The 7,848-nt window shown below is 36.4% G+C and overlaps 1 protein-coding gene and 1 pseudogene across 1 annotated transcript in view; one reads left to right on the top strand and one right to left on the bottom strand.

The window, feature by feature from the left end:
- The window catches only part of LOC146403204 (uncharacterized), a 732,844-nt gene that overhangs the window by 40,816 nt on the left and 684,180 nt on the right, over window positions 1-7,848 (bottom strand). The window contains exon 2 of the mRNA XM_084955867.1: window positions 4,024-4,248. The gene's annotated coding sequence lies outside the window, so the exon portion shown is untranslated. The remainder of the gene's footprint in view (window positions 1-4,023; window positions 4,249-7,848) is intronic.
- LOC100154718 (olfactory receptor 6C2-like) lies at window positions 672-1,618 on the top strand (annotated as a pseudogene).

Raw genomic sequence — 7,848 nt, 5'->3', positions numbered from 1 at the left:
GTGGATTAAACAGAGAGGGGTGTTTAGTCAGAAGGGAAGAGGAACTAAGAGATTCAAGCAATCCAAGCAGGCACAAAGATAACTTAGAAAAATCATATGTGTAAGTTTACAGTTCCTTTATAAGAGCATTTTTTAAAAATATGATAAAATTGTGTTTAATGTACTTTATCCTGCATAACACTTGGCACATTGATAGAGACATGTGGAAGGACGCCAAGGGAGGGAAGCTTAGACAGAGTCTTCTGTGTAATGTTTACCCTTGTTCATAGGAGAAAATACACTTATCCACAACAACAAAAATAGAAAAGTCGTAGACAGCTGGAGCAGAGATTCCACGTCCTGGTCAGGATTCTTTAGAGTAAGTCCAAATTACACAGGACATATCAGCATTTGGACAAGGACTAGACTATTAACCAGAAGCATAATTTAATGATGTGGGTTTCTCTACGTGGCTCTGAATATGGAAGAATGTGGGGAGGCAAACAACACTGCTATTCGTGAACTGACACTCTATTCGGAACATGTCCACACAGATGCATGTTGTGATTTAAAATACAACATGAAAGTATACTGAACACTTAGCTAATTAGATTAGATTTTACACATGTTAGAGACTCTAAATAATAATCTCTGAATTATTGGGCATGCAGGCTGGACAGAAGTCATCAGTGATGAGAAACTATGCAATAACCACCTTCATTCTGCTGGGACTGACAGATGACCCTGAGCTGCAGGTTCGGATTTTTTTCTTTCTCTGTCTCACCTACACCCTGAGTGTAACTGGAAACCTGACCATCATCACACTCACCTTTGTGGATTCCCACCTGAAAACACCCATGTACTTTTTCTTAATAAATTTCTCCTTCTGAGAAATCTCATTCACAACGGCCTGTATTCCCAGATACTTGTATAATATAGCAACAGGTGACAAGGTCATCACATATAATGCTTGTGCCATTCAAGAGTTTTTCACTGACCTCTGTGGAGTAACAGAGTTTTTTCTCCTGGCCGCCATGTCCTATGACCGCTACGTGGCCATCTGCAAACCCCTGCATTATGTGACCATCACGAGCAGCAGAGTCTGTGGGATTCTCATCAGCTCTTGTTGGATGGCTGGTCTCTGTGTTTTAATCCCACCACTTAGCCTGGGTTTAAATCTGAAATTCTGTGACTCTAACAGGCTTGATCATTTCGGCTGTGATGCGTTTCCCTTAGTGAAAATCTCATGCTCAGACACATGGCCCATGGAACAGTCGGTTATAATCTGTGCTGTGCTGGCCCTGAATATGACTCTCACTTGTGTAGTTCTGTCCTATGCTTACATCATCAAGACAATTTTTAGGTTCCCTTCTGTCCAGCAAAGGAAAGAGGCTTTTTCGACCTGCTCTTCCCACATGATTGTGGTTTCCATCACCTATGGAACGTGCATTTTCATCTACATGAATCCTACAGCAAAGGGAGAAGTGACCATGAATAAAGTCTAAAGTCGTTTCCCTGCTCATTATTTCTATTTCACCTGCATTGAACCCATTCATTCATTTATACTTTGAGAAAAAATCAAGTTAAGAAAGCCTTTAAGGACTCAATCAAAAGAATTGCCTTGGTCTCAACTATGTAGAAAAAAATAATGTTTTTAAAATACTATCTCGAGTCAAGAATAAACGGCCACTCACATTGCATTTTTGAAGTTTGTAATCTTTTGAATATTTTTCAAGTTTAGATATTTTTTAATCTTTTGAAGTTTAGGGGTTTTTTGGGTTTTTTGTTTGTTTGCTTTGTTTTTTTGTCTTTTTCAGTGCTGCACCCACGGCATATGGAGGTTCCCAGGCTAGGGTCTAATTCAAGCTTTAGCTGCCGACCTTTGCCAGAGCCACAGCAACACTGGATCTGAACCATGTCTGCAACCTACACCACAGCTCTCTGCAACACCAGATCCTGAACCCAGTGAGTAAGGCCAGGGATTAAACCGGCAACCTCATGGTTACTAGTCAGTTTTGGTAACCACTGTGCCACGACGGGAACTCCTGAAGTTATTTTTTAACAATTACACTTGTCATATCAATTTCCTCAATATTTCTTATCCCTAGATTCCACTGAGCCTTGCTAAAGCCATTTTTGTATGTTCACTATTCAAATCATTCTCTGATCTTTATATGTCAATTTCTTTTCCAAAATATTTTGGAAAGAAATTAAATTCAGGAGTTCGCGTTGTGGCGCAGTGGTTAACGAATCTGACTAGGAACCATGAGGTTGCGGGTTCTATCCCTGCCCTTGCTCAGTGGGTTGACGATCCGGCGTTGCCATGAGCTGTGGTGTAGGTTGCAGACACAGCTCAGATCCGCGTTGCTGTGGTTCTGGTATAGGCCGGTGGCTACAGCTCCCATTGGACCCCTAGCCTGGGAACCTCCATATGCTGTGGGAGTGGCCCAAAGAAATAGCAAAAAGACAAAAAAAAAATTAAATTCATAATATTAGTTAAACACATAATAAAATCATAACTCAGTTAAAATAGAGGGTAAAAATTTGTGTCGGTCTTCTCAAATATTCACACAAATTATATCTAAACACATGTAATAAGAGGAATTTTATGTAAATGTTTAAAATGGGTGAACAGGCATATAATTTAAAGTACACAGAAAAGATAAAAGCATTTCTCAATACTGAGAAAAGAGAAAAAAATCTTTATTACTGTTATGAACTCACAGAAATGCTGAATAAATTTTTTAAAATATCCCTTTGAGTACATAGCTGAAATAACCATTGCAAAGTTGTAAATTGAAGATTTCAGAAACAAAGATTCAATGAAAAGTAGAGCAATAGGAGTTCCCGTCGTGGCGCAGTGGTTAACGAATCCGACTAGGAACCATGAGGTTGCGGGTTCGGTCCCTGCCCTTGCTCAGTGGGTTAACGATCCGGCGTTGCCGTGAGCTGTGGTGTAGGTTGCAGACGCGGCTCGGATCCCGCGTTGCTGTGGCTCTGGCGTAGGCCGGTGGCTACAGCTCCGATTCAACCCCTAGCCTGAGGAACCTCCATATGCCGCGGGAGCGGCCCAAGAAATAGCAACAACAGCAAAAGACAAAAGACAAAAAAAAAAAAAAAAAAAAAAAGTAGAGCAATAATGATGGAAGGAAGGGGTGCTCAGGAGAGCAGAGACAGTTGTTAGCGGAGCACGGATTGTGCTACGGATCACAGACACTTAGGTTTGAAGTCTCAGGATTAGTGCATTGGGAGCACTTGGTGACACAAGAGCTACACATTCAATGAACTTTGGATTGGAAAATCATTCCCATTTTCACAGAAAGATTATGTTTTTTTCTGAAAAGTATTATCTGATACTTATTAGAGCTGTGTCAAGGGAAAAACACACCCAAGTGTATTTCATAGTCCATGCCAACATCTAACACAAATTAAGTTTTATAATCCAACTTCTGTTATAAGCATTTAAGCTATAGATATACAGTACTGAAAAACATCACAAATGTAATTTTTGAGAACTTAAGTTATTTATGTCACTTTAACTAGTTGCTAGAAAGGATTAACTGCTTAACAAATTAACTAATACCTGGAAAGCAGTGCAATGAAGGCAGGCCATCACAAATTTTTTGAAACACTGGAAAAGCTGAGGTCAAAAGGTATTGTGTGGTGTTTTTTGTTTAATTTTTTTATTAAAGTATAAGTGACTTATAATGATCTGTCAATTTCCTCTTTACAGCAAAGTGACCCAGTCATTCTTTTTCTCATATTATTTTCCATCACATTCTATCACAAGTGATGGGAAATATAGTTCCCTGTGCTTTACAGAAGGACCTCATTGTTTATCTGTTCTGATTGTAAGAGTTTGCATCTTCTAACCCCAAACTCCCAGTCTATCCCACTCCTTCCCACTCTCCCTGGGTAACCACAAGTCTGACCTCCATGTCTATGAGTCTGTTTCTGTTCTGTGCATAGGTTCACCTGTGCCATATTTTAGACTCCACACGTAAGTGATATCATATGGTATTTGTCTTTCTCTTTCTGACTTACCTCACTTAGTATAAGAACCTTTAGTTGCATCCATGTTGCTGCAGATGGCATTATCTTCTTTTTTATGGCTGAGTAGTATTCCATTGTGTATATATACCACATCTCCTTAATCCATTCATCTGTCAATGGACATGTAGGTTGTTTTGGTGTCTTGGCTATGATGAATAGTGATGCAATGAACATAGGGGTGCATGTATCTTCCCTGATCTAATAATAATGAACTATCTGAAAAAGAAATTAAGAAAACAATCTTATATACAATGGTATCAAGAAACTTAAATACTTAGCAATAAATTTAACCAAGGAGATGAAGTTCCATACACTGAAAACTATTAGACATTGATGAAAGAAACTGAAGACACAAATAAATGGAAAGATATTTCATGTTCACCAATAAAAACTAGTATTGTTAAAATACCCATATTTCACAAAGCAATTGACATTGTCAAAACAATCCCTTAAAAAAGCACAGGGGAATTTTTCACTGAAATAGAACAAACAATCCTAAAATTTGCTAAGTACCATAAAAGACTATGAGTACCCAAATCGATCTTGAGAAAGAACAAAATGGGAGATACCACATTTTCTGTTTTAATCTATATTACAAAGATATAATAATCAAAATGATATGGCATTAGTATAAAAACAGACATATAGATCAATGGAATAGGACAGTTCAGAGTTAACCCACCCAGATATGGTTGATTACATTTCACAAAGGATCCAAAAATATACAATTGGAAAAGAAATCTCTGCAGTAAAACTAGATTTCCAATTGCAAAAGAATTAAAACAAACCCCTATCTTATACTATGGACAAAAGTCAATTCAAAATGGATTAAAGACATGGGGAGTTGCCTAGTGGTCTAGCAGGTAAGGATTCAGAGTCGTTACTGCTATGGTGAAGGTTCTATCCCTGGCCCAGGAACTTCTGTGTGTGGCAGGCACAGCCAAAACAAAAACATACAAAAACTAAAAGGATTAAAGATTTGAAAGCATCTCTGTCATTGGTCTTGGCAATGATGTGGTTTTTTAGGTTTGACACCAAAAGCAAAAATAAACAACAATCATCATAGCCAAATTTTACAGCATGTCCATTATGACTGTGGTACACCTATAAATGTAATAAAATTCACTAAGCAATAAAAAAAAAGAATTCACCAAAGGGGAAAAAAATAAATAAACAAACAAGTGGGACTGCATCAAACTGAAAAGCTTCTCCACAACAAAGCAAATCACAAACAAAAGTAAAAGACAACCTTCCAAATGAAAGAAAATAGTTGTAAGTCATATATCTGGTAGGGATGAATATCTAAAATACATAAATAACTCCTATAACTCAAGAGCAAAAAACAAACAAACCAAAAATTCAATCTGATTTTAAAAGGGGTAGAAGACCTAAACAGACGTTTTTCCAAAGAAGACACACAGATGGCCAGCAGGTATATGAACATGTGGCCAACATCACTAATCACTGGAGAAATGCAAATCAAAACCACACTGAGACATCACCTCACTTGTCAGAGTGGACGTTTTAAAAAAGACAAAGATAAGAACTGTTGGTGAGAATGTGGAGAAAGGGCAACCCTTGGGCACTAGGGTGGAAATGTAAAATGGCACAGCCACCATGGAAACCAGTAGGGAGGTCCCTCAAAAAATGAAAACTAGAACTACACAAGATCCACCAATTCCACCTCTGCCTATTTATTGAAAGGAACCAAAAACTGTACCTCAATAGGATATAAGCACCCACACGCTCATCGATGCATTATTTATAATAGTTGACATGGAAACAACCTGTGTCCTTTGATGGATAAAGAAAACCTGATCAGTTGTACTAGTAGATTGGAGTTGTAAATATGACTATCAATATCTTGATGGAATTTCACTTCATCTCTTTTAATACACAAAACTATTTTCAAAAGGATTCTTGTAATACTTTTGTAATTCTAAAAAGCATAAAAGAAGCTAAAATGAGTTAAGGTAACTAGAAATAGCATTATTATCCATAGGGTTATATTTTACAACAGTGAAACTTTGGAAACAGCATATATTTACAGCAATGATATATCTAGGGATAAATGTTGATGTTACATTAATCCAATGGACTGAAATTTGATAGACTGAAAGGGATGCAGACAAATAATTATGGAGATAAAAGTAGGTTCACACATATCTAAGTGTAGAATAAATGTGTCAATCTGTGGATGCTAGTACAGAAGTATTTTTGAATTAATGCTCATGCGTTTGTAATTATTATATGTGATATACATGGAGATATTTGCAGAAGGAAAAGTATGGAAGGAGATGCTCCAAAATATTACCACTTGTGACCTCTATCTGAAGTCTTTTTTAAATTAAAATATAGTTGGATTACAACGTTCTGTCAATTTTTAAGTCGATCTTAATCTTTTTCAGTTTAATTTTTTGTTGGTATACAACTAATGAAACATCTTAACATGTAATTAATTCATTTTATTACAAATAGAAAAAGCAGAAAGGGAGAGATTTCACATCTTTAACTACCTTTCAGAAGAATGGGCTAAAAGAAACTGGACTAGGTTTTGGTTTAATTAGAGTCAGTTATCCGACCAGTCTGAAGTAATTTTGTTGCTTTTCCTATCTCTAAAGGCCATTTCCCCACTGTTACTATGTTAGGGTTGTTTTCTTTCCTTTACCCAAAGGTCAGATGATACAAGATGATTATTCAGATGCTTCATTAGCAATTTTTGAACCTGGGTCACCAATGACTCTATTGTTTACTAATTTTGGTGCAGAAGTGGCAAATGAAATAAATATCAAGCTTGGAATTGGAAAACCCTCTCTCTGAGCAGAATGGTTCAGAACACCAACTCTTCCAAAACTACTAGGAGTTCTTCTGAACATATTTTCTTTTCAATTATTGAAAGTTTAAAAAAAAAAAAAAGAAAGAAAGAAAGAAAGCTATTTCCTAGGCTTGTGATGGCACTGCATCTATTGCAAGAAAATTGCTGTATTTGACCACAGATAAAGATTTCAAGAAAATTTTGCATTCCTAAGCTGCTGTTACTGTAGGAATGACCAGATTCAATCTACAGAAAACCAGAAATTCTCATGCTACTATTCAACATCATATTAATTTTCAAGGTGTAGCTACAAGAATAGTTGTAAAGAACTAATAGAGAGAGGCTATTATTAACTACCAGAATGTAAGTATTACAAATTCTGACTTTTTTTTTAAACTTGGATCATATTTGCCTCTAATGAATTAGTCTCCTGACTACAAAATTTAGCATTGGAAGTTCTAATATGGGTATTCATTAAACATCATTTTAAACTGCTTTAATCATGGATAGTGTATAGGCATTGATAAGATTACTTTAAGCAACAATTATACTAGATCATCTAAAAGTAACATAATTTGTACCCTATAATGAATTAATACACCTCCGCAATTCCTGAAAGCTAAAAACTAAAATCCAGGGGCTGAGTACCTGCTTTTCCAGCAGGTGTTGGACAGAGATGGAATGGGAAGACATGGAGCCCCAGAGGGAAGATGCTTCCAGGTAGATCATCCATGTGAAGTGTTTATTTCATTATCTAGCATATAGTAAATATCCAATGAATATAAAACACGTTTGATTATTTTAAAAAAAAAAAAGAAGAAAAAGGAAAATAAAATCAAGCATTTCATTTTGGACTTGTGTTTGGAGTACATTTGTGTATACAACTGAAGATCAATTATTTTGGAGTTTGGGCAATAGACAGAAAATACCCAAAGAGAGTACGTATGTTAAGAAGTAAAATTTAAGGGTAAAATCTTGTAACAAGAGGTCAATAAGTCATA

The sequence above is a fragment of the Sus scrofa genome, chromosome 5, assembly GCF_054392235.1.
Source record: "Sus scrofa isolate SSC_HxYL_T2T_F1_AM1 chromosome 5, Sscrofa_HxYL_maternal_Yorkshire_Landrace_v2.0, whole genome shotgun sequence".
In the NCBI taxonomy this organism is placed as follows: domain Eukaryota; kingdom Metazoa; phylum Chordata; class Mammalia; order Artiodactyla; family Suidae; genus Sus; species Sus scrofa.
The sequence above is the reverse complement of the archived record's forward strand: the minus strand, read 5'-3'. Positions and strand labels throughout refer to the sequence as shown.